The sequence below is a fragment of the Cervus elaphus genome, chromosome 21, assembly GCF_910594005.1.
Source record: "Cervus elaphus chromosome 21, mCerEla1.1, whole genome shotgun sequence".
In the NCBI taxonomy this organism is placed as follows: Eukaryota; Metazoa; Chordata; class Mammalia; order Artiodactyla; family Cervidae; genus Cervus; species Cervus elaphus.
The window spans coordinates 43,652,673-43,679,789 of record NC_057835.1 but is presented as its reverse complement, the minus strand read 5'-3'; the positions used below and the strand labels follow the sequence as shown (position 1 = coordinate 43,679,789).

Here is a 27,117-nt window from a genome sequence, read left to right as displayed (position 1 = left end):
TCCTTCTCTAATATTTGTTATTTAAATCTATGGGTATTGATCCTCCAAATCTGTCCTTTTTTTTTTCTCTAATACTTTTACCTATTAAACCATTCCTTTAATATCCAGTGTATAAACAATTAAAACGTATTTTTAATTTTAATTAAAAGTGTTCTTTCCTTTATAAGTTGTTATCAGTATATAGTATAGCCCTTTGTAAATTCAAATTTCTCATTTTGAATGAGAAATCTTAATTTTACCATGAAGTATAACTTGTTTCTATTTTTTTTTTTCTTCACTTTTTTCAGTGCATTTTTTTGTTTTCATTTTCTAAAGTTTATATATGATATGCCAAGGTATAGTTTTTTGTTTGCTTGGTTTTTTTTGTTTTTTTTTTTTTTGGTATTTATCCTCTTTGCCCTTTTGTGAACTTTCTGAATCTCTGGTTTGGTGTCAGACATTAATCTGAGGAAATTTTCAGTCATCATTTCTTCAAATATTACTTCTTTTCTTTTCATTCTGGTATTTCCATTATTTGTATGTTACATCTATAACTGTCTTACAGTTCTTAGGTATCCTATTGTTTTTGTTTGTTTGTTTTCTTTGCTTTTCAGTTCTGGAAGTTTCTATTTGACATATCCTCAAACTCAAAAAGTCTTTCACCAGCTAAACCCGGTCTACTAATGAGCCCATCAAAGGCTTTCCTGTATTTTTCTTAGATACTGTGTGTGCTCTCTAGACTTTCTTTTTGATTATTCCCTAAAAATCTTATGTGTTCTCTACATTTTCTACTAAGTAATATGAATAACACATTACTAATCAATAAAAAAAAAAAGTCTCGTTTGGTGATTGTAACATTACTGTCATATCTGATTCTGGTTCTGATGCTTATCCAATCTCTTCACACTGATTTCAGTTCCATTCAGTTCAGTCACTCAGTCATGTCTGACTCTTTGCGACCCATGGGCTGCAGCATGCCAGGCTTCCCTGTCCATCACCAACTCCTGAGGCTTGCTCAAACTCATGTCCATTGAGTCGGTGATGCCATCCAACCACCTCATCCTCTGTCATCCCCTTCTCCTCCCACCTTCAGTCTTTCCCAGCATTAGGGTCTTTTTCCAATGAGTCAGTTCTTTGCATCAGCTGGCCAAAGTATTGGAGTTTCAGCTTCAGCATCAGTCCTTCCAATGAATATTTAGGACTGATTTCCTTTAGAATGAATTGATTGGATCTCCTTGCAGTCCAAGGGACTCTCAACAGTCTTTTCCAACACTACAGTTTAGAAGCGTCTATTCTTTGGCACTCAATTTTCTTTATAGTCCAGCTCTCACATCCATACATGACTACTGGAAAAACTATAGATTTGACTAGATGGACCTTTGTTGGCAAAGTAATGTCTCTGCTTTTTAATATGATGTCTAGGTTGGTCATAACTTTTCTTCCAAGGAGCAAGTGTCTTTTAACTTCATGGCTGCAGTCACCATCTGCTGTGATTTTGGAGCCCCCCAAATAACAGTCTCTCACTGTTTCTATCGTTTCCCCATCTATTTGCCATGAACTGATGGGACCAGATGTCATGAGCTTAGTTTTCTGAATGTTGAGTTTTAAGCCAACTCTTTCACTCTCCTCTTTCACTTTGATCAAGAGGTTCTTTAGTTCTTTGCTTTCTGCCATAAGGGTGGTGTCATCTGCATATCTGAGGTGATTGATATTTCTCCCGGCAATCTTGATTCCAGCTTGTGCTTCTTCCAGCCCAGCATTTCTCATGATGTACTCTGCATATAAGTTAAATAAGCAGGGTGACAATATACAGACTTTACATACTCCTTTTCCTATTTGGAGCCAGTCTGTTGTTGCATGTCCAGTTCTAACGTCGCTTCTTGACCTGCATACAGATTTCTCAGGAGGCAGGTCATATGGTCTGGTATTCCCATCTCTTTCAGAATTTTCCACAGTTTGCTGTGATTCACACAGTCAAAGGCTTTGGCGTAGTCAATAAAGCAAAGTAGATGATTCTGATTCTGATGCTTGTTCAATCTCTTCAAACTGTATATTTTGCCTTTTATTATGCCTTATTATGCCTTTTATTATGCCATGTCTCTTAAAAATGGACATGATGTAGTACATAATAAGAACTGGGGTAGAGAGGCGTTTAATAACATGATAAGGTATGGTGACAGGAGAAGCATCTTACCGCCTGATGATAAGTTCTTAGTCTTTTAGTGATCTTTCTTCAGATTGTGAAGTTCATCAGTTCTCAATTCCCCCTTGCCCTGCCTTCCATGGACAGAATAACTTGAAATGGGTATATCCCCCAGGGTCAGGTTGGCTCTGATAAGACCCAGCAGATTAGGTTCTGCTGAAATAGTTTCTTCTGAAGGCAGGCTTGTTTTCTAGAACAGTGTTGTGCATTTCACACCGGTTTCTTTCTCTTTCCCCTATCCAGCAGGGGAAAGAGAAAGGAAAAATCTTTCTCCAGCATTCAATTGAGTTCTTGAACAGGAAACTCACCAAAATACCAGCACTTCATCCCTCACCACCACCTTCCTGCCTAGTGACTGGACCCTCTAGATGTTTTTGATTTATAGACCTTTCCCCCTGAGCTTCCAGAAATTTGTCATTTACAATTCAGTTTTTCCCACCCAGGCAGGGCTTTATTTCCATGGAAATTCCTGCTTGTGAGTTACTTCTTTAGTAAGTTGTGATTCTCTGTATCTGCTTATCTTTGCAATTTGGGGGCAGTGTTTTGCCATGAAACCTCACTTCTCTGATGAATGTAAGAAGAGTTGTTGACTTTTCAGTTTGTTTAGCTTTTATTTGTAGTTAGGAGAGAGCAGCAACTTCTAAACTCCTTACAGGCTGGTCTGTAAACTGCAAGTCCATCCCAATCTTTTTCAATTATCTGTTCTTTTAAATTTATTTTCCTACACAGAAATAAAAGGATATATATATATATATATATATATATATAATTTCTTGAATATATGTGCAAAATAAATACAAGAGTATACTTTAAGGGCAATGTTTCCCCTATTTGTTTCCCTTACTGCTTTTTAAATGTCGAAATTAATGGCATCTTAAAATATTCCATTTTAAAGGTGTTCTGTCAAGTTTTTAGAAATTCATGGTGATCAATTTTTTTTCATTATTGTTAGTTGGGATGTTAAAACTTGCAATGTAACATGAAAATATATTCATATTTTATAGTATTGCTACAGTCTTGAAGCCTTAAAATATGAAATATTGAAACTTACTTTTGATGTGATTCCATTGATTTGAAAGCAAAATTTGTGATATACCTATACTTGCATATATTGCTTAAGTATCTATATTCCTAACAAGAAAGTATGTCCTTAATGACTGGTTTTGTAAGAGAATCAGATCTGCCACTTAAAATATTATGTGTCTAATGAGAAGAAATTTCCCCAGATTAATTCTGACTCTATATTTCAAACTTTGTTTTTGCACAATTGCCAAACATGCTTTCAGTAACAGAGCCCAAAGGACACATTCATACTGACATATAGCATCTATCCTAGCATATTTGGGCCATGACGTCAGATAGGTTAGTGCAGTGGGTAGGGGGATTTTCCTCTACTGGGATAATTATTGTTAACTGATTAGCAGAAGTGACTAAAAATGTATAAACTTGCCCTACTAAACCAAAATAAAATGTGGTCCCTAATAACATCAACTAGGTCTCAAAAACATGACTATGCTTCCCCTTGACTATCAAAGTTCACTTAAAGGAAGAAAGGTATAGTTTAGAAGAATTTGCATGTAAGAGGACCTTCAGCCTAAGCTTCATTAGCTTGGCTGTGAATTAGCTTCTTAGACAGAAACACTATAATACTCCCAAAAGTGATTAGACTCATAAGGAAAGCTTCAGTGAAGACTTACTTCCGGGAATCTGATGTTTTTCCCTGTCAAGTAGAGCAAACATTAGCAAACTCTGGGACAAGGAAGCCCAAAATTAGGAAAGTAAAGATTTGTCTTTCCTAGGAGACCAAGAAAGAAGGTTCTGGGAAGCAGAGATACAATAGGTATATTTTCTTTATTAAAAAAAAAAAAATTTCTTGTAGAGTGAGAATGAAAGAAATAAATATATTAATAATTTTGCTCAAATTATCATAAACATTTTAGAGATTAAAAGGATAGTCTGAAGTTCAAAGACATTGAGCTCACTTATATAAGACTGCACAGTTACTCTGTTTCAGAACATAAACTAGAACTCAGTCTGTTATAGGCCTCAGAGCTTTTGTTCACTACACCTCACTGTCTTCTCATCACTTTTAAAGCCACTTCTTCCCACAGATGGCTTCCTATATCTGTCCCATGGATGTGTGTCCAAGGGGATATAATGTAAAGAAATTTCTGAAACTTGAAAACATATCTGCTCCTTATCTGTTCGAAAAGGTATGCTATTATTTATATTGAACTTAACCAAATAAAATTGCAACACTAATAGCCCCAAATTGGTCAAGAATGGTCATTTTCACATGATTCAATCAATATTCATATAGAGATTTTTGATTTCTGTGGCACAGTCAAACTTTTCCTATGTACTTGGGCTTCTTGCTTCTTAATTCTACTTAGAAATGCTTCTTACCATTTCCATTAGTTTAGCACATTGTATTTGTATGCCAAAACATATTAAATATAGGTAGTTTCATATTGTTCCATCTAACATTTCAGAGCTTTAGAATGTTGTAAATTTAGCACTTTAGAACTTAAAGATTCATGATTGATGCATGAAGTAAACTGTAAGATTTTTCAAAGATCTTAAATAATAATTTAAAATTATTAGATTAGTACCAGTTTATTCAAGTGGAAAAAAAATTAAAACTATCTGTTTTCTCTTATTTGGAAGTGTTTCACTTGGAGGGATAGTAATAATTTATTTGCTTTTAAAAACTTTCTATCTAGCCTATATTTTGATGTTAACATATTCAAATTTGAAAGATTATTCATTACAGAATGCTATCATATCTATCTAATAAAACTTTAAAAAATATTTTTGACACATTATGATATCCATTTGCCAAACTAAGAAACATAAGAGGGTTTGCTTTCTTTTGTAGATGCAGAAAACAATTTTTCTTTAAATAGCAAACATACCGTATATACATGTAGGCAAGTATGCCACTGCATTTGACCTACAAGGATGACAGTTTCGTGTATCAATTGTTCAATCTAACATGTATTTTTGCTTAACAATTTAAATTATATATTTATTTTAGAAGATTATATATATAAACACATATATTATAAAACACTATCTTTAATTTTTTAAAAGTAATGAGGAAATGTATGAACTTTTCTAAACTTTAGTGTACAGTCACCAAGATAAAATGGTTTAGATTTATCTGCATTGTCATTTTATTAGTATCTTTGCTATCACTACCACAAAGGATGAACCACAAAGTTTTAAAGCTCTCACAAATAGTTTGCTGCACTCATATATATTTATAATAATTTACATCTTAAATGTTCTTTCTCACACAACATATAAAACATTAAATTGAAAAATAAGATTTTAATTTGTCACATTTTGACTAATATCACATATGTTCAATTTGTAATTAATAGTTAATTATTAGCTAGTTCATAAAAGAGACAAATTTCCTTTACAAAGATTTGTTCAGAAAATGCATGGGTTTTCCTTCCAGGGACCACTCAAATAGTTTAAAGAAATATGTGATAATTCAAGTATGCCTCTTTGTTGTATAACACGTGTACTACACATTATCACAAAGAAGAAAATCGCCTATAATCACATCATCAAAGAATACAGTTATCTATATATCTGTCTATTCCTTGTTTTTTTACTGCAGGAATTCCTTCTGCCACTTATGCTCCTATGCTCCAACTATATTCACCATCCAGAGACCTGCATGGCCAGACCTTTTGGAACCATCAGGAAAAGCCTATCTATTATCTCACCAACTTAGACTCTTTAGAACATGACAGATTATCTTTGTTGATCACTTTAAACTTTGTTGAAAAAAGTGGGACAATTTCATTTTTAACAATATCGTATTCCTCCCTGCTGCATATGTTTCTACCCTCTTTAAAACATGATAGGAAAGAAGCAGTTTTTTCTGCACTGTGTATCTTTAAAAATCCTCTCCCATCAATGTGAAAAGTATCCCTATTCCATAATGCTTCAACCTTCTATTGTGGTCATCTGTGGTTATACTCTAAGCTTTCTGTTTCATGACTACTGTTGTACACACCATCTTCAAGGTACATAATGTTTGCTTTTTTTTTTTCCCCCCACAATTTGAATTTTTTTGTAGAAGTTTTGCCTTGACGAGAAAATCCTGCATGTTCTTTAAAATATTTGTTCTCCACCTCTGATTGTTTTCCTTTTGCTATAATTATAAAAAATGTATAACCCAATCACCCTACAGAAGCATTCTGAGGACCTTTAAAAATTACATGTGCTGTATTAGGGAAAGGTGGAGAAAATCCACAATGGAAGAAATGAGTTCTTAGAATGTGTTGTGTAGATATTCCAGAGTTAAAGAAAAGAAAGATGATTTCATATTCTTTCCTTTCTGTTTAAAACTATTTTCCACTGGGCTCAAAATGGGGCATGATATCTTTATGAAACATTCTGAAACTGTGACCTTTAAGTCAAAGTGTGTACAAGGAAATAATTTTCCACTGTAACATTTCACTTAATACAGTAAGTGGCATACAAGTATCTGCATATTTATAGTATTAAGGTAAGTAGGTAATTTGCAAAATGCATTTAAAGATACTCAAGCTAAGAGTCAGACACCCTCTAGCAGCTCATCTGATTCTGCTAATCAAACTCCCAGCTTCAAAGGGCTAATGCAACATTACCACATACTCCATAAGAGCAGCAGTTCCAGGCATCAAGGTGATATAATGATCACAGACACAGGAGAAATATTTCAATTAAGGGTGGCGTAGCAGCATGCTACTAAAGGCACACAGCATCATGCTAATTAAAGTGCAATAAGCCAACAAAGGCCATCAAACATTATCCTACCAGAGGCAATATAGAAAACTGATGAACCAAAGCAGTTGTTTTGTTTTTAAAATCAAAATGCCAATATGCTACTGACTGGTGAAATACAAATGAATTTGGGTCTCTAAGAAATTAAAAATATCAAATACTGAAATTTTAAATCAATTCTTTAATCAACTAATACAGGGTGGAAGTGTGAAGCCCTGAATATGCTCCCAAATTGTAGCAGGTAAATACAAATAAACAATGTCACTGCATTAAAATTACTGCTTGATATTACTGAACAAATATCTTTATTGAACATCTGATGTAAGAAAAGCAGTGAGTTAATTAAACTATGTATGCTTATTCTGATCAGTGAAATATTCTCCTTGAAGTTAAAATATGTTTATGCCTTAACATTTTCTTTATGTATAAAACAACATCTCTGCAGGAAATGTGGCATTATATCAACGGTTATTAGACTGAAAGCAATAGACAACTCAAACAGGTAAGCCTAATAGTACACTGTGGTAGAAGTCAATTAAATAAGTCAATTTAATGCTTAGGAGTATACTTTTCTCTAGAATTGAACTTGAAAACATTTTTTTTCCCACAGAAGCTATAATCACTGAATAGACATAAATAAGTGAAGGAAATTATGCTATAGATACAATAATCAAAATCATTTTAACTTTGCAGTGATGTAATCTGGATTTGCAGTCTTTAGTCTTAGGGAATCATGCACAACTATGCATGTAGGACAGGTCCAAAACATTTTGAAAAGATATAAAGAGTATAATTAAAAATATCATGATGAGTGCTCAAAGGAATTCTTTGAAAGATTTCAAATAAACAGGACATTAATGAGAATGCTGTAATAAAGCTGTGGCCTGGGCTATGATTCTCGATTGTATAATGTGAATTACAATATGTAATTATACAATTACAGTCCAAGTTATGAAATCAGCTAGTATTTATAGCCAATGTCCACACATGCTATTGTTAATAGCTAGCAAATAAATATTGCAATCACCATGGTATAATAAAACTCCAATTCACATTTTTATCTTTGAAAGCTGAGTCATTGAAATCTAGCATTTGAGCTAATCCATCCATGAATGTTAAACAAGAAAATTGAGAAAAATCCATAATATTTTTAAATGAAAATAAGCAGACACATATTGTCTTAATAAAAATCTCCATGTAATTACTTTAATGTACAATAACTCTGTCATTTATTATGCAGTAATTAAGTATAATTGTTCCCAATTCTATCAAATATCAAAAGCTATACTTTATTTCAGCCAATTTTTGAGAGATACATATTCACAGGTCATAGTTATATCTTAGATTTACTGACTCTGTGGATTCAGAAACACTAGATTTGACAAAGTCTGAAACAACAAAGAGAAGTTGTCTATCTCCAATGTTTTAATCTTAAAGCATATATTACTTCTAATTGGATGACACTTCTTCACCAGGTAGTAGAAACAAAGAGTAAATCTGTGTACATTTCAAAACATGGGTTATATAACTATATGTTTTCTTTAAAAAATAGAGCTTGAAAGGCAGGATTCAAAGGAACCTGCTATTCTGAACATGTACAAAGGAAGACGTTTCCTTAGCAACAGGAAATAGGTGAAAGCTCTCAGGAGTCATCCTTCCACCCATGCTCCTTTTGAGTTTGATAATGTTTCCAAGATCATGTAGGAAAGATAGAGTGGATTTATCATGAACAAACAATACTGCTAGTTACGGAGCTTTCACAGCATTTATGAGTTGCCCAATGCCTTGTTTGTTCTTGTTGGCATGACAAGAGTAGTCATTCTAGAGACTAGGCTTCCTTTTTTTTTTTTTTTTATCATTCTGTATATTCTAAAGAGGTTTAAGACTTTAAAACTATGTTGTGAATTCTTAATAACTCAAAAGACCTTGTCACATATAGAAACAAATCACAGGTTTTATAGTCATTCCATCTATTTATGAATTCACTTAGAATTGTGTTATATTTTGTCTTTTTTTAATGGAAAAATGGAACCCCCATTGTATAGGAGATGTTTTTAAACACTTCAGAAAAAACATTGTATTAACCACTTGATGCTGTGAACCTTTCAAAGGTAAGTATAAGACTGAGGCATATAGAGATTTAGTTTCATGTTTTGTTTTTAGTTATGTACTAAGTGATTTTTGGCAAAACGAAAATGTGCCAATAATTGAAAAATTGCTTCACTTTTAACATGTTTTTTTTCTTTAAATCATCAAATCTCTATTTTACTGTATGGAACTATAAAAATGAGAACTTTCCTGACTAATGCTATTCAAATACTTAATTCATCATGCACTATGCTGGAGTCTGGGAATATAAATATGAGTAATGAACAGCCATGACCCCAAAAGGCCTGCAATCATTTTTATGATATAACTTCAAGAATTTGAAATAACTTAGTAATTAGGTTTATTTCTCTTGTTATTCATAATTCTATAAATACTCTTGCATCAGATGTATCTGGTAGAATTTGTAATTATTATGCTTAGTAATAATAAAGGACAAAAAAGAAGAGTGATTCCTAGAATTTTCAAATATATTGTCAAAAGTCTTTAGCAGAAATTTGATGAATTTATTTATATAAATTTTTAAATGATAGCTCACATGAAATAAAATTTATATACAGAAGGCTGAGATGTTTAGGTTAGTAGAGGTAGTTGAATGAAACTGCCTCAATTCAAAGGAAATAGTGAAATTATGCAGAATTCAGTAACATATCTCACAAAATTAAAATAGCTTTATTTTGATTCTAAAACTAATGCATGTATAGTTAGATCAGAATAACTCATAAAAGCACATGGAAGATACTGGTAATTCCTTCATCAATCAGATGTTATTTTATAAGACAAATGAAAACAATAATTCTAGAGTGCATGTGTGCTAAGTCTTTTCAGTTGTGTCTCTTTGCGACCCTGTAGCTTGCCAGGATGCTTTGTCCATGGGAATTCTCCAGGCAAGAATACTGGAGTGGATTGCCATGCTCTCCTCTAGGGGAACTTTCCGACCCAGGGATCGAACCCACATTTCTTATGCCTCCTGAATTCATAGATGGGTTCTTAACCACTAGTGACACCTGGAAGCCCAAGTCTAGAGTGGTTAATATTTATTTTCTTACTTTCGTGCCATCTCTTGAATAATATGGTTTATGTGTGTTGAACTCATTTAATTCATTTACTCAGTTCAGCTCAGTTCAGTCACTCAGTCATGTCCAACTCTATGTGACTCCATGAATTGCAGCACTCCAGGCCTCCCTGTCCATCACCAACTCCCAGAGTCCACCCAAACCCATGTATATTGATTCAGTGATGTCATGCAGCCATCTCATCCTCTGTTGTCCCCTTGGCCTCCTGCCCCCAATCCTTCCCAGCATTAGGGTCTTTTCCAATGAGTCAACTCTTCTTATGAGGTGGCCAAAGTATTGGAGTTTCAGCTTCAGCATCAGTCCTTCCAATGAACACCCAGGACTGATCTTTAGGATGGACTGGTTGGATCTCCTTGCAGTCCAAGGGTCAAGAGTCTTCTCCAACACCACAGTTCAAAAGCATCAATTCTTCAATGCTCAGCTTTCTTCACCGTCCAACTCTCACATCCATACATGACCACTGGAAAAAATATAGCCTTGACTAGACGGACCTTTGTTGGCAAAGTAATATCTCTGCTTTTAAATATGCTATCCAGGTTGGTCATAACTTTCCTTCCAAGGAGTAAGCGTCTTTCAATTTCATGGCTGCAATCACCATCTACAGTGATTTTGGAGCCCCCCAAAATAAAGTCTGACACTGTTTCCACTGTCTCCCCATCTATTTCCCATGAGGTGATGGGACCAGATGCCATGATCTTAGTTTTCTGAATGTTGAGCTTTAAGCCAACTTTTTCACTCTCCTCCTTCACTTTCATCAAGAGGCTTTTTAGTTCCTCTTCACTTTCTGCCATAAGGGTTGTGTCATCTGCATATCTGAGGTTATTGATATTTCTCCTGACAATCTTGAATCCAGCTTGTGCTTCATCCAGCCCAGCATTTCTCATGATGTACTCCCCATATAAGTTAAATGAGCAGGGTGAAAATATACAGCCTTGATGTACTCCTTTTCCTATTGGGAACCAGTCAGTTGTTCCATGTCCAGCTCTAACTGTTGCTTTCTGACCAGCATACAGGTTCCTCAGGAGACAGGTCAGATGGTCTGGTATTCCCACCTCTTTCAGAATTTTCCATAGTTTATTGTGATCCACACAGTCAAAGGCTTTGGCATAGTCAATAAAGCAGAAATAGATGTTTTTCTGGAACTCTCTTGCTTTATAGATGATCCAGTGGCTGTTGGCAATTTGATCTCTGGTTCCTCTGCCTTTTCTAAAACCAGCTTGAACATATGGAAGTTCACAGTTCATGTATTACTGAAGCCTGGCTTGGAGAATTTTGAGCATTACTTTACCAGCGTGTGAGATGAGTTCAATTGTGTGGTAGTTTGAGCATTCTTTGGGATTGCCTTTCTTCAGAATTGGAATGAAAACTAACCTTTTCCAGTCGTGTGGCCATTGCTGAGTTTTCCCAATTTGCTGGCATATTGAGTGAAGCACTTTCACAGCATCATCTTTCAGGATTTGAAATAGCTCAACTGGAATTCCATCACATCCACTAGCTGTGTTCATAGTGATGCTTTCTAAGGGCCACTTGACTTCACATTCCAGGATGTCTGGCTCTAGGTGAGTGATCACACCATTGTGATTATCTGGATCGTGAAGATCTTTTTTCTTACAGTTCTTCTGTGTATTCTTGCTACCTCTTCTTAATATCTTCTGTTTCTGTTAGGTCCATACCATTTCTGTCCTTTATCAAGCCCATCTTTGTATGAAATGTTCCCTTGGTATCTCTAATTTTCTTGAAGAGATCTCTAGTCTTTCCCATTCTGTTGTTTTCCTCTATTTCTTTGCATTGATCACTGAAGAAGGCTTTCTTATCTCTCCTTGCTATTCTTTGGAACTCTGCATTCAGATGGGAATATCTTTCCTTTTCTCCTTTGCTTTTCACTTCTCTTCTTTTCACAGCTATTTGTAAGGCCTCCTCAGACAGCCATTTTGCTTTTTTGCATTTCTTTTCCATGGGGATGGTCTTAATCCCTGTCTCCTGTACAATGTCACGAACCTCCGTCCATAGTTCATCAGGCACTCTGTCTATCAGATCTAGTTCCTTAATTCTATTTCTCACTTCCACTGTATAATCATAAGGGATTTGATTTATGTCATACCTAAATGTTCTAGTGGTTTTCCCTACTTTCTTCAATTTAATCTGAATTTGGCAATAAGGAGTTCATGATCTGAGCCACAGTCAGCTCCTGGTCTTGTTTTTGCTGACTGTATAGAGCTTCTCCATCTTTGGCTGCAAAGAATATAATCAATCTGATTTCGGTGTTGGCCATCTGGTGATGTCCATGTGTAGAGTCTTCTCTTGTGTTGTTGGAAGAGGGTGTTTGCTATGACTAGTGTGTTCTATTGGCAAAACTTTATTAGCCTTTGCCCTGCTTCATTCCGTACTCCAAGGCCAAATATGCCTGTTACTCCAGGTGTTTCCTGACTTCCTACTTTTGCATTCCAGTCGCCTATAATGAAAAGGACATCTTTTCTGGGTGTTAGTTCTGAAAGGTTTGTAGGTCATCATTCATTTACTAGCAATCAGATATGAGCAATATTAATATCCTTATTTTATAGGTGATGAAGTCAAATAACATGCAGAATGTCCAGCAGCTAGAAAATAGAATATATCTATAAAAATGTATAGATGCGTTGTTATCTCTCTTTACTTTCGAAGAAAGTGATTTCATACTAGTTATACTACTTTGCAATTTTGTTTCTACCAATTTCTTTCAAATGCAAGATGTAGTATTAAAGACAAATCGTAAGTGATATTACCTGAATAATCTAGTTTACCTGCTTTGTAGTAACTAAGGAGGTTTAAAAGGACAAAACACAGGTTATAATGGCCTTTTATCTGCCAAAATACCATCATGGTCTTTCTCTGCTGCCATGCAAACCCATGTTTGCATTTTTGTTTCGATCTTCCATAGTTGTTGCAAAGGATTAAAAGGGAGGATATTGGCTTCCTTACCATGACTAAATTTATTTGGGCATTCCCTCAAAAATGATTGAATTTTGTGCTGGGTTCCTTTTTTTTTTTTTTTTTTTTTAGTAACTTTTGTAGATACATCAATGAGCAAAAGAAATTAATTGTATTCATGAATCATATATTCTAGATGGTTCCTAAAATTTGTTACAAAAAGTTGAAGGAAAGATTAGTGATGCTTGATGGATGCAGAGAGCACAGGAGGCAAGGGAAAGGTGTTGTAACTTCTAGTGCACACTTAATAAGTGAGAATCTAATATTTTCTAACTTTTCATCCCTTGTTTCTTTTATACAAGTATCAGTGGTGGTCTTTCTTTTTGAAGGAATTCTATACATTTCTTTAACTATTCTTTCATCTTGTGAAGTATTAGGTTCCAAATCTCCATGGAGTGCTATCACAGGGTAGATTTAAGAAGGTTGCATATTTAGATTTTCCATCATTATGCCCATTTGCAGAGATGGAGACTTGATTCTATGAAATTTCACCAATGTTAAATATATGAACAATGACAATTCCTTGCTTTATGTAGCAATTCCCATATTTAAAAGTATTGTTTTCCCTCATACTACTATTCATAGCATCATTTGAGGTAGAGAAATTCTTAATAAGAAGAAAAAGGTAAAGTCAAATGCCTCAATAAGCGTGGAATCAATGTTGACGGAGTAGAGAAACAAATTTGAATTTCTATATTCTATCTCTACTTATCTACTTAGGGAGTCTCTTTGGTTAGGTCCTGATGAAAAAACTCTCTATAAACAAGCATGTACTCATTTATTTAGGAGACAGATTTATAAAGTTGAAAATCAATGATGTTTAATTTTCTCAATATAAACTAAATATATTTAAAGAAAACATAAGCATTGATCATACACATTTCTTTTTAAATAGGCCATTTCAAGATTTTTTTTTTTTCCCTCCCAAAATATTAAGTTGCTTGGTAAATACAGGATCAATTCCTGAGAATTAAGAAGTTTCATAAGGGTGATTTTTATCAACCATGGTAATCTAATGAATTATAAACTACAAATTTTGGTGTACTTCTTATTATTTAGAATTAGGGCATACTCATTCTACGGACTGTTCTCGAGAACTACTCATATGTTCTTCCTCAAATTTTGGTTTCCCCCCCCGTAGGCTCTTTGATGATGATCATCACTGAGTTTGTACCTGTTATTATATCTTTCTTTCTCATTTCGACATACTCCCTTTTCATATTAAAATTTTAAAATTTCCATCTTCATTTACATTTATTAATGACTTCTGGGAGGCACCTTAATCATGTCAGTAATGAGTTGTTAGCTTCAATTACAGAAGGTGGCCCTTCTCTAACCTGGCGTCCTTTCCTGATCTTTATCTATCAGGTTTTACAGGTTACAACTCAAAGCGGCTGTCTGTTTATTATATGAACCAGTTTTCCACAGCACTATAGAAGTCATGGACACCTTCCTTTCTTTTCTTAGGATTGTAAATGAAATAAAAATTATTATATATGTTATTGAGATGTATAATTACAGTCTAGAGAAAAATGCTGTAGCACATAAAAACCAATGACTCCCATTAAAAGAAATAAGTAGTTTTCTTGGGGCAGTTTTTTTGTGTAAAATATAGGTATTGACCATTAATTGGATAGAAAATAAAGGAGAATCATCATTTCACTATTGATCAGCCTTTTAAGATTTGACAAAAATATGTGTAATACCAGGATATCCTTAAAGAGGAGAAAACAAAGGTAGAAAGTGAAAGAAGGGAAAACATACAATATATTCTAAGTAAACCATATGGGCTGGAAGAAGGTTTTAAAATGTTCAAATTCTGCTGCTTGTACTATAAGTCATAAATGACCTTGAACATGGGAGACTTTGATAAATCTCTTTACAGAATGCTGAATAACCAAATACCTGTCTAAAGATTGAGACAATATACATCTATGAAACTGCATGATAGATTAGTTGCTGTTGAAGTGAGTGATGGAAATCACTCACACACGGTATATCAAAACCTGCTATTAGTTGATAGGACACTTCTGAAAACATAAGTAAATGGATAATTCAAATTAAGTTAAGTAGGTTCATCTTTTACATAACACGCTCACTCTGCATTTTTAACATTCCCGTCATGATTCCTGGTACTAAGCTCTCTGATGGAGCAGTCTACCTTCTATTTCTTAAGAATCTATCTGAGTAAAGCATTTGCCTGAGGATTGAATCTCTGTCAACCACTACAGTAATCCAAGCTTTTGGAGGGAACTTTACCTCTTCCCATCTCATACTGTATTCAATATTATATATATACAGGAAAATGTAATGACAGTGGTAGGTGAAAATTTTTCAAAAAATATACGAAGTTTAGAATACCCTTTAGAATACCCTAAGAAGATAATCTGTATAAAATAAGACATAGAAACAAAATGACATAATAAATATGATGGTTTGGAAAGACAACTGTGGAAAAATGCCTATAAAGTAATATGGATAATGGGAAATTAAGACAACTTAAAGGAAAAAACAAAATACCAAAATTGTGTGATTATCATAGAGAGAATAAATTGAATGTGATGAAGAATATAAAAAGAGATGAACTGAAAGAAAAAAAAGAGATGAACTATTTGAAAAAGTTACATAGAAGATTTTTAAAAATTAGCTATAATTTAATTTTGTTAGAATAACTGTCTGTAGTCAGTTGCTCAGTTGTGTCTGACTCTGTGACGCCATGGACTGTAGCCCACCGGGTTCCTCTGTCCATAGGTTTATCTAGGAAAGAATATTGGAGAGTGTTGCATTTCCTATTCCAAGGGACCTTCCCAACCCAGAGATCGAACTTGGGTCTCTTATGTCTCCTACATTGGCAAGCAGATACCAAATGAGCCACCTGGGAAGGAAAAACTTTAAACTAAAAAAAGAAAAAAAGAAAAAAAAAAGACTTTTATTTAAGAGACTATCCTTTTTCCCACTGAGTATTCTTGGTTAGTTGACTGTAAATGTGTGCCTTTATTTCTGGGCTCCCAAGACTGTTTCATTCATATGTGTGTCTGCTTTATGCCCTTACCATATTGTTTGATTGCTATAGCTTTGTAATATAAATTGGAATCAGGAAGCATGATACCTCCAGCTCTATTCTTGATCAAATTTCTTTAATTACGTGGAGTCTTTTGTGGTCCCATATAAATTTTAAGATTTTTTTCTGTTTTTTTGAAAAAAAAGTTATTGCAATTTTCATAAGGATTGTATTGAATCGATAGATGGCTTTGGGTAGTATGGACCTTTTAACAATGTTAATTATTCTCACCAATGAGCATGAGATGTGTTTCCATTTGTTTGTGTCTTCTTCAATTTCTCTCATTAAATCCTTATACTTTTCAGTGTACAGATCTTTAACTTTCTGGTTAAATTTATTTCTAAATATTGTATAGTTTTTTGTACTATTTTAAATGAGATTTTTTTCTTTGTTTTTCAGATGGTTTGTTATCCATGTATCAAAATACAACTGATTTCTGTATGCTGATTTTGTATTCTCCAATTTTATAGAAATCATTTATTACAACTAGCAGTTTTTTGGTGGGTCTTTACAGTTTTTTATATACAACATCATGTCATTCAAACAGAAATAATTTAATTTCTATTTTTCTAGTTTGCAAGCCACTTGTGGAATTATCAATGGGGGAGGGGAGGTCTCCTCAACAATGCTTGGAGAATGGAATGTGCACATACAAAAAATGAATAAATAAAATTGAATATCTTACCCCACTCACAAAAAATAGCTAAAAATGGATTGAAGACTAAAACACAAGACCTCAGTCATAAAACCTCTAGAAGAAAACATAGGAAAAAAAAAGCTCTTTTGCAACAAAAAGCTCTTGACAACATTGTTTTGGATATGTCACCCAAAGCACAAGCAACAAAAGCAAAAATAAGAAAGTGGGACTATATCAAACTAAGAAGCTTCTGTTTTCCCCACTGTGTCCACAAGTCTGTTCTCTACATCTGTATCTCCATTTCTGCCCAGCAGACAGGTCACAATGGGGGAAGAAGAGGGTGGGACAAATGGAAAGAGTAGCATGGAAATATATAAGCTACCACATATAAAATAGATAGCCAGTGAGAATTTGCTGTATGGTTCAGGGAGACAAACCAGTGCTCTGTGACAATCTAGAAGAGTAGGATGGGGTAAGAGGTGGGAGGAATTTTCAAGAGGGAGGAGACATATGTATACCTATGGCTGATTCATGTTGATGTATTGCAGAAATCAACACAATATTGTAAAGCAATTATCATCCACTTAAAAATAAATTAAACTTTAAAGATAAAAATCATATGTGAAATGAAAGAAATAGTCAACAAAATGAAAAGGTAAATGGGAGAAAAACTGCAAACCATATATTTGATAAGGGGTTAAGATCCAAAATATAAAAAGAGTTAACATCCAAAATATGTATCATACAACTCAATAGCAAGAAAACCAAATAAGTCAATTAAAAAAAAAGGACAAAGGACCTGAATTGACATTTTCTAAAGAAGATAAATGAATGACCAACAGGTATGTGAAAAAGTATTCAACATCACTAATCACTGGGGAAATGCAAATAAGCACTATAATGAAATATTGACTCACATCTGTTAAGATTTCTATTATCAAAAGACAAAAGATTACAAGTACTGGCTAAGATGTACAGAAAAGGGAAGCCTTGAACACTGTGGTTGGGAATGTAAAATGGTGCAACCACAATAGAAAACATCATAGAGGGTCCTCAAAAAAATGAAAATAAAACTACCACATGATCCAGCAATCTCATTTCTGAGTATATAGTGGAAGGAAGATTGCCAGGAGTAACATCAATAATTTCAAATATGCAGATGAACCACCCTTATGGCAGAAAGTTTCAGTTCAGCTGCTCAGTCATGTCCGACTCTTTGTGACCCCATGAACCACACAGCACAGAAGGCTTTCCTGTCCATCACCAATTCCCGGAGTTTACCCAAACTCATGTCTATTGAGTTGGTGATGCCATCCAATCATCTCATCCTCTGTTGTCCCCTTCTCCTCCTGCCCTCAATCTTTCCCAGCATCAGGGTCTTTTCAAATGAGTCAGCTCCTCCATGAGGTGGCCAAAGTATTGGAGTTTCACCTTCAACATCAGTCCCTCCAATGAACACCCAGGACTGATATCCTTTAGGATGGACTGGTTGGATCTCCTTGCAGTCCAAGGGACTCTCAAGAGTCTTCTCCAACACCACAGTTCAAAAGCATCAATTCTTTGGCATTCAGCTTTCTTCACAGTCCAACTCTCACATCCATACATGACCACTGGAAAAAACATAGTCTTGACTACATGGACCTTTATTAGCAAAGTAATGTCTCTGCTTTTCAATATGCTATCTAGGTTTGTCATAACTTTCCTTCCAAGGAGTAAGCGTCTTTTAATTTCATGGCTGCAATCACCATCTGCAGTGATTTTGGAGCCCCCCAAAATAAAGTCAGCCACTGTTTCTACTGTTTCCTCATCTATTTGCCATGAAGTGATGAGACCGTATGCCATGATCTTAGTTTTCTGAATGTTGGGCTTTAAGCCAACTTTTTCACTCTCCTCTTTTACTTTCATCAAGAGGTCCTTTAATTCCTCTTCAATTTCTGCTATAAGGGTGGTGTCATCTGCATGTCTGAGGTTATTGATATTTCTCCTGGCAATCTTGATTCCAGCTTGTGCTTCATCCAGTCCAGAGTTTCTCATGATGTACTCCACATATAAGTTAAGTAATCAGAAAGTTAGGAGGAGCTAAAGAGTCTCTTGATGTAGGTAAAAGAGGAGAGTGAAAAAGCTGGCTTAAAACTCAACATTCATAAAGCTAAGACCATGGCATCTGATCCCATCACTTCATGGCAAACAGACTGGGAGACAATGGAAACAGTGAAAGACTATTTTGTGGGGCTCCCAAATCACTGCAGATGGTGACTGTAGCCATGCAATTAAAGGGCTCTTGATCCTTGAAAGAAAAGCTATGACAAATCTAGACAGTGTATTAAAAAGCAGAGGCATTACTTTTCTGACAAAGGTCCGTTTAGTGAACGCTATGATCTTTTCAGTAGTCATGTACAGATGTGAGAGTTGGACCATGGTGGGGAACCCTTCAGCATCAGTCCCTCCAATGAATATTCAAGATTGATTTCCTTTAAGACTGACTGATTTGATCTTCTTGCGGTCCAAGGGACTCCCAAGTGTCTTCAAGAGTCTTCTCCAACACCACAGTTCAAAAACACTAGTTCTTCAGTGCTCAACCTTCTGTATGGTCCCTCTCCCCCCCACCCCTGCCACCTGCTATCCCCCTCACCCTACATCCTACACACCCCACCCCCTGCCCCAGTGGTTCAGATGGTAAAGAGTCTGCCTGCAATGTTGGAGATCTAGGATGGATCGCTGGGTTAGGAAGAATCCCTGGAGAAGGGAATGGTTACCCCTCCAGTATTCTTGCCTGGAAAAATCCCATGGAGAGAGGAGCCTGGTGGGCTATAGTCCATGGGGTTGCAAAGTGTCGGACATGACTGAGCAACTAATACTTTTACTTTCACTTCCACCATTTGTGATATCAGTGATGAATCATGCAGGCATTACTCTAAGTAAAATATGTGAGACAGAGAAAAACACTGTATGATCTATATGTAGAATCCAAATTATATGAACGTGTAGAAAGAGAATATAAATTGGTGATTGTCAGGGCCTTTGGACAAGGGAAATAGGGAAGCTGATCCAAAGGTACAAACTTCCAGTTACAAGGTGAATAAATATTAATGATCCAATATGTGACATGATGACTATAGCTGAAAATTCTCTATTATATACTTAAATATTGCTAAGAGAGTAGATCTTAAATGTTCCACACACACACACACACACGCACACCTATGTGAGGTGATAGATGTGTTAACTCACTTATTGTGGTAATCATTTCACAATATATAAGTATATTGAATTGGGTTTTGTACATCTTAAACAATGTTATGCTATATACTGTAATACGTAACAATGGTATCTCAATAAAGCTGAAGAAAAGGACCTGTTCTCTATGTTCATGTTATATAAAAGCAGTAGAGGAGGAAAGGAAAAGCCCACAAAATGTATATCAAGGGAAACATTCTCATCATGCAAATAGAAGTATTACAAACATTTTTGGTGAGCAGCCAATTCTGGCCAAATGAAAAGATTCAATTCTAGTACAGTCTACACTGACTAAATATATGGTGACTGAAGTGCAGAGGTATACAGAACTCAAGGTAAATAAAAGAAGCCTGGTATACTAAAGAAAGGTCTATGAGAAGAAAGAAAAAGTCAACCATCAAATTATTGTTCTGTGAAATGTTTATAGATTGCTTTCTATCATTCAGTTCAGTTCAGTTGCTCAGTCGTGTCCGACTCTTTGCAACCCCATGAATTGCAGCACGCCAGGCCTCCCTGTCCATCACCAACTCCTGGAATTTACTCAAACTATATCCATCGAGTCGGTGATGCCATCCAGCCACCTCATCCTCTGTCGTCCCCTCCTCCTCATGCCCCCAATCCCTCCCAGCATCAGGGTCTTTTCTAATGAGTCAGCTCTTTGCATGAGGTGGCCAAAGTATTGGAGTTTCAGCTTCAGCATCAGTCCTTCCAATGAACACCCAGGACTGATCTCCTTTAGGATGGACTGGTTGGATTTCCTTGCTGTCCAAGGGACTCTCAGGAGTCTTCAACTCCACAGTTCAAAAGCATCAATTTTTCGGCACTCAGCTTTCTTCACAGTCCAACTGTCACATCCATACATGACCACTGGAAAAAACATAGCCTTGACTACATGGACCTTTGTTGGTAAAGTAATGTCTCTGCTTTTCAATATGCTGTCTAGGTTGGTCATAATTTTCTTTCCAAGTAGTAAGCATCTTTTAATTTCGTGGCTGCAATCACCATCAGCAGTGATTTTGGAGCCCCCAAAAATAAAGTCTGACACTGTTTCCACTGATTCCCCATCTATTTCCCATGAAGTGATGGGACCAGATGCCATGATTTTAGTTTTCTGAATGTTGAGCTTTAAGCCAACTTTTTCACTCTCCTCCTTCACTTTCATCAAGAGGCTTTTTAGTTCCTTTTCACTCTCTTCCATAAGGGTGGTGTCATCTGCATATCTGAGGTTATTGGTATTTCTCCTGGCAATCTTGATTCCAGCTTGTGCTTCTTCCAGCCAAGCATTTCTCATGATGTACTCTGCATATAAGTTAAATAAGCAGGGTGACATTATACAGCCTTGATGTACTCCTTTTCCTATTTGGAACCAGTCTGTTGTTCCATGTCCAGTTCTAAGTGTTGCTTCCTGACCTGCATATAGGTTTCTCAAGAGGCAGGTCAGGTGGTCTGGTATTCCCATCTCTTGAAGAATTTCCCACAGTTTATTGTGATCCACACAGTCAAAGCTTTGGCATAGTCAATAAACCAGAAATAGATGTTTTTCTGGAACTTTCTTCCTTTTTCAATGATCCAGCGGATGTTGGCAATTTGATCTCTGGTTCCTCTGCCTTTTCTAAAACCAGCTTGGATGGAGGTTCATAACATTGTACAGGAGACAGGGATTAAGACCTACCCCACGGAAAAGAAATGCAAAAAGGCAAAATGATTGTCGGAGGAGGCCTTACAAATAGCTGTGAAAATAAGAGGAGTGAAAAACAAAGGAGAAAAGGAAAGATATACCCATTCAAATGCAGACTTCCAAAGAATAACAGAGGTTAGAAAGCCTTCCTCAGTGATCAATGGGAAGAAATAGAGCAAAACAACAGAATGGGAAAGACTAGAGATCTCTTTAAGGAAATCAGAGATACCAAGGGAACATTCCATGCAAAGATGGGTTCGATAAAGGACAGAAATGGTATGGACCTAACAGAAACAGAAGATATTAAGAAGAGGTAGCAAGAATACACAGAAGAACTATACAAAAAAGATCTTCACAACTCAGATAATCACCATGGTGTGATCACTTACCTAGAGCCAGACATCCTGGAAAGTGAAGTCAAGTGGCCCTTAGAAAGCATCACTGTGAACAAAGCTAGTAGAAGTGATGGAATTCCAGTTGAGCTATTTCAAATCCTGAAAGATGATGCTGTGAAAGTGCTGCACTCAATATGCCAGCAAATTTGGAAAACTCAGCAATGGCCACACGACTGGAAAAGGTTAGTTTTCATTCCAATTCTGAAGAAAGGCAATCCCAAAGAATGCTCAAACTACCACACAATTGCACTCATCTCACATGCTAGTAAAGTAATGCTCAAAATTCTCCAAGCCAGGCTTCAGCAATACATGAACCATGAATTTCCTATCATTAGAAACCTTAAAAAAAAAAAAAAAACTCATGCTCTTAACCAATGTAAAATTCCCTGTACAGCAACTATTTTCTCTCTAGCTTGGCTAAAACGGTTGTTTCACTATTTTCTTAATATGTTTAGAATTTTTTTCAAACAACATTTACTATACATTTTTGTTTTTATAAACTTCCAACACAGTAGAAACTTCACAGCTTCAAGAAGTGATATTCTATCATTGAAATTTAAGGAAAGTGGTTTTGGCTATGCATTTTATATAAATGTAATCTGATTTTACTGTTGGATTGATTTTCAAGTAGGATCACTAGACTTACATGTCATTTAAAGTGTTCTTATACATTTCCTGGACACCATCTTATCTAGGCAACTAGAGAATTATTCTGTGAATAAGAGAAGTTATTCTGAAATGCAAAGTATCTGATAATATTTCTCACATTATATCTTGCTGATCTCAGTTTAAGGGAGAGAGTGAGAGAGAGGGAGATGTTTATATTAATATAGACAGTCAATGTGGTTGAACTAAAGATACAGCATCAGGAAGTCTCAATATGAATTCTTATGGGCCATAACTCAATTTCAATATCTCAGATTCATACTTTATGTCTAGTGAAGAAATATTCTATAACCTGACCCTTAGTCCATTGGGTGTTTTCCAAACCTTAAATCCACATTCAGTAGATAAAAATCTGCTACAATACACAGTAGCTACCCAAGCTTCACCAGAAATCGGTTTAGGAACTGGTACAAAAATGCTCTACAAACTTCATAAGAAATAGGTTACTTCATTCCCTCATGGCAATTAATTATCAGTTATATAACTTCACAGCTATCTATATAAATTCACAGCTACATTTCACATGTGTTGTAGTTTGAGAACCAATCCCTGCATAATGATCACTATCATAGAGCCTTGCAATAGATTTATGTTGCTTTTTATTTATAGATTTATAATTTTTCTGTACAAAATTTTTATTTTCACTAAAAGTCCTCTTTTAAAAATAAGAGAAAGTTAATGTGACGTTATATACATAATTTATGTCAATCAATAATGTTCTTGGTTCTGAAATACCTAAATAATTTTGTTTTTTTAATTTTGAGAATTTATTTCAGTGTTTTTGTTGTTTGGCCATGGTAGTTTATTTTTTGATTGAGATTGAGTTATTGCATATTTTTTAGAAATGAAATATAGAAAAATTGAATAATTCATGATTAAAATATAATTTTTGTTGAAAAGTCATTAGTAGTTTTATAAGTGGGATTGATCAAATGCCAATAATTACCAAACTCTACTTCCTACAGTGATATGTAGACCTAGAGCTGGCATTAAATTTTGCAACATAGACCTTGGAGTTGAATGTAAGTTTTCTGTTTGTTTTGTTTTCCTTCACTAAATGCATATCGTCACAGGATTCTTCATCAGCAAATGTGGTACTGGTTTTGCAGAGCCCAGAAAAAAGAATATTTTCTTTTCCTGCACCATATATTATTGGGTATGGTCAGCCAGTTTCAAATATGGAAAGCTGGCTATTTTTTGTGGCTAGAGAAGTTGTACTGGTTATGTTTCATTTTTCATGTGAATTGCTGACATCATCATGATGCCGATAGAAAAGCTGCTGCCCTAATTTCAAGCTCCATTAGCGACATGAGCAGTACTGCATTGCTTACATTTATAGAATTGAAGCAATACAGACTTTCAAAAAAGTTAAAACAAAATAAAAGGTAAGGCTTGAATGTAATTCTTTTAACTCCTGAATTTAAGAATTATATATCTAAAGTAATTTACCTTTTTTCTTATTATATTTATAGTCCTAAGAATTAAGTAAATGCTCCTAATAAAACTATTTTTTGAAAATTTTTTGGTTATTATCACACTTACAATCCTTTATTTCTTTGTGCTTTAGTCCATAAAACTATTTTAAATTAAAATTTCACTTTTCGTTTCAATAAGGCATTGGTATAGGTGTGTCTCAGGCTGCATAATACCTTTTAGAGTGGGAAAAATCTAGAACAAAAACATGTAAAAATTATAATTTAATCTTTTTTCTACAAAAATACTTTTATTTTGAGCTGACAATTTCCAAATTGGCATCTTTAAAACTCCAGCCCTGTGGTTTCCTAGTGGTCCAGTGGTTAAGAATCTTGCACTGAAGGAGACACCAGTTTGATCCCTGATCTGGGAAGAACCCATATGCCTTGGAGCAACTAAGCCCATGCACCACAGCTGCGGAGCCCACGCTCTAGAGTCCATGAGCTGCAAGCATTGAGCCTGTGCTCCACAACAAGAAGAGCCCCACAATAAAAAGCCCACACAACACAACCAGAGAGTAGTCCCAGTTCGCCACAACTAGAGAAAACCCGCATGCAGCAAAGATGACCCATTACAGCCAAAAATAAATAAATAAATCTTAAAAAAATAAACAGCTGTAATTCTTATTAAAAACAAACACACAAAAAAAAAACATAAAAGAAAACAACCCTTACATATTATCTGAATGAAGACCAGATTTTAATATAAAACTCGCAGCTTGTTATTACTACATATATGTGTCTAGGTATATCAAATTCAGTGTGTATAACCAGAGCACTTGATGTCTCCATTTCTATCCATTTCAAATAGTGTCACATGTTACTCAAATTAAAAATCCAGGCTTTTTCATTCCTTTTCAGAAGGAGTTAACAGGGTCATGTCTAATCTTTCTTATTTTGATGACTATCTCAGAAAAATAACACTTCCATATGTATGGATGTGAGAATTGGACTATAAAGAAAGCTGAGCTCTGAAGAATTGATGCTTTTGAACTGTGGTGTTGGAGAAGACTCTTGAGAGTCCCTTGGACTGCAAGGAGATGCAACCAGCCCATCCTAAAGGAGATCAGTCCTGGGTGTTCATTGGAAGGACTGATGTTGAAGCTGAAACTCCAATACTTCGGCCACCTGATGAGAAGACCTGACTTATTGGAAAAGACCCTGATGCTGGGGAAGATTGAGGGCAGGAGGAGAAGGGAATGACAGAGGATGAGATGGTTAGATGGCATCACCGACTCAATGGACATGAATTTGTGTAGGCTCCAAGAGCTGGCCTCCAAAACAGGGAGGCCTGGCTTGCTGCAGTTCATGGGGTCACATAGAGTCGGACACGACTGAGATACTGAACTGAACTGAACTGAACCTAGCCCACACTGCATTCTCTGCTTGTTCTACATGATATATTTATTATTTTGTTTCATAAATAACAAAAGCAGCATGAAGGTTACATTTATCATGTTGCATATTACATCCCTATTACCTGTGTATCTTATAACTAGAAGATTGTACCTTTTGACCAGCTCATATACACATATAGCTAAAAAAATAAGAGTGAGATCTTGCTACTTGTGACAACATGAATGGACCTAGAGGGTATTCGGCTAAATGAGATAAGTTATACTAAGGCAAATACTGTATAATTTCACATATATGTGGACTCTAAAACAAAAATGAATGAAACAACATACCAAAACAGAAACAGAGTTATAGATACAGCGAACAAACCAGTGTTTATCAGCGAGCAGGGGAGGAGAGAGGAAGAAATAGATGAAGGAGATTAAGAGGTACAAACTTCCAGTTGCAAAATAAATGAGTCACTGACGTGATATGTACAGTGTGGGAAATATAGTCAATAATGGTGTAATATCTACATGGTGACATACTATGGCTAGACTTATCATGGTGATAATTTTTAAATATATAGAAATACCAAATCACGTAAAAGGAACAAACATAATGTTGCAGGTCATTTAACTGAAAAACAAACATACAAACCTATAGAAAAAGAGATCAGATTTGTGGTTACCAGAGCTGAGAGGTTGGAGGGAGGGGTTATTGAGTGAAGGTGGTCAAAAGGTACAATCTTCTAGTTATAAGATACACGGGTATTAGGAATGTAATATACAACATGATAAACACAATTCAGTGCTTATTTATATATGCAAGTTGTAAAGAGAGTAAATTCTGAGTTCTCATAACAGGATAATAATTTTATTTAATTTTGTATCTGTATGAAAGTGAAAGTGTTAGTCGCTCAGTCATGCCTGACTCTTTGCGACCCCAGTCCACTAGATTTCTCTGTCCGCAGAATTCTCCAGGCAAGAATACTGGAGTGGTTCGCCATTTCCTTCTCTAGGGGATCTTCCTGACCCAGGGATCAAACCCAGTTCTCCTGCATTGATAGGCAGATTCTTTACCATCTGAGCCACCAGGGAAACCCATCTGTATGAGATTATGGATATTCATCTAAGTATACTGTGATAATCATTTCAAGCTGCATGTAAGTTAAATCATTATGCTGTACACCTTGAACTTATACAGTGCTCTATGTCAATTATATCTCAATAAAACTGGTAGGAAATAAAATATGTATGTATACTCAAAGTTTTAGAATGAAAACTTGAAGATGTTCTTAGGCATAATGGTACCTCAAGGGAATCATCTGCCTTAGTATGAAGTCACATTCATGGAAAAATCATTTTAAAAAATGGAGAAAGAAGATGTAATGATGAAAAAGCCCCTTGATGTAGCCATGTCTGAAGTTAGTTAATAGACTCCCCACATTAATTTTTTTTTTCAGTTAATGTCTATTTGAACCAAGCTTTTGTCACTTGAAATCACAAAAGTTAACAATC

General features: G+C 35.3%; 1 long non-coding RNA gene across 5 annotated transcripts in view; it reads left to right on the top strand.

Moving 5' to 3' along the window:
* The first annotated feature begins 1,861 nt into the window (after window positions 1-1,861).
* LOC122679038 overlaps window positions 1,862-27,117 on the top strand; it is a 37,418-nt gene continuing 12,162 nt past the window's right edge. For 2 of the 5 annotated variants that reach the window (XR_006336319.1, XR_006336320.1), the window contains exons 1-3: window positions 1,862-9,078; window positions 16,577-16,677; window positions 23,756-23,812. This is a non-coding gene — a long non-coding RNA (uncharacterized LOC122679038). Of the gene's footprint in view, window positions 9,079-16,576; window positions 16,678-23,755; window positions 24,916-27,117 lie in introns of those variants that run through there. The other 3 variants (XR_006336321.1, XR_006336318.1, XR_006336317.1) reach the window with 2 other exon arrangements.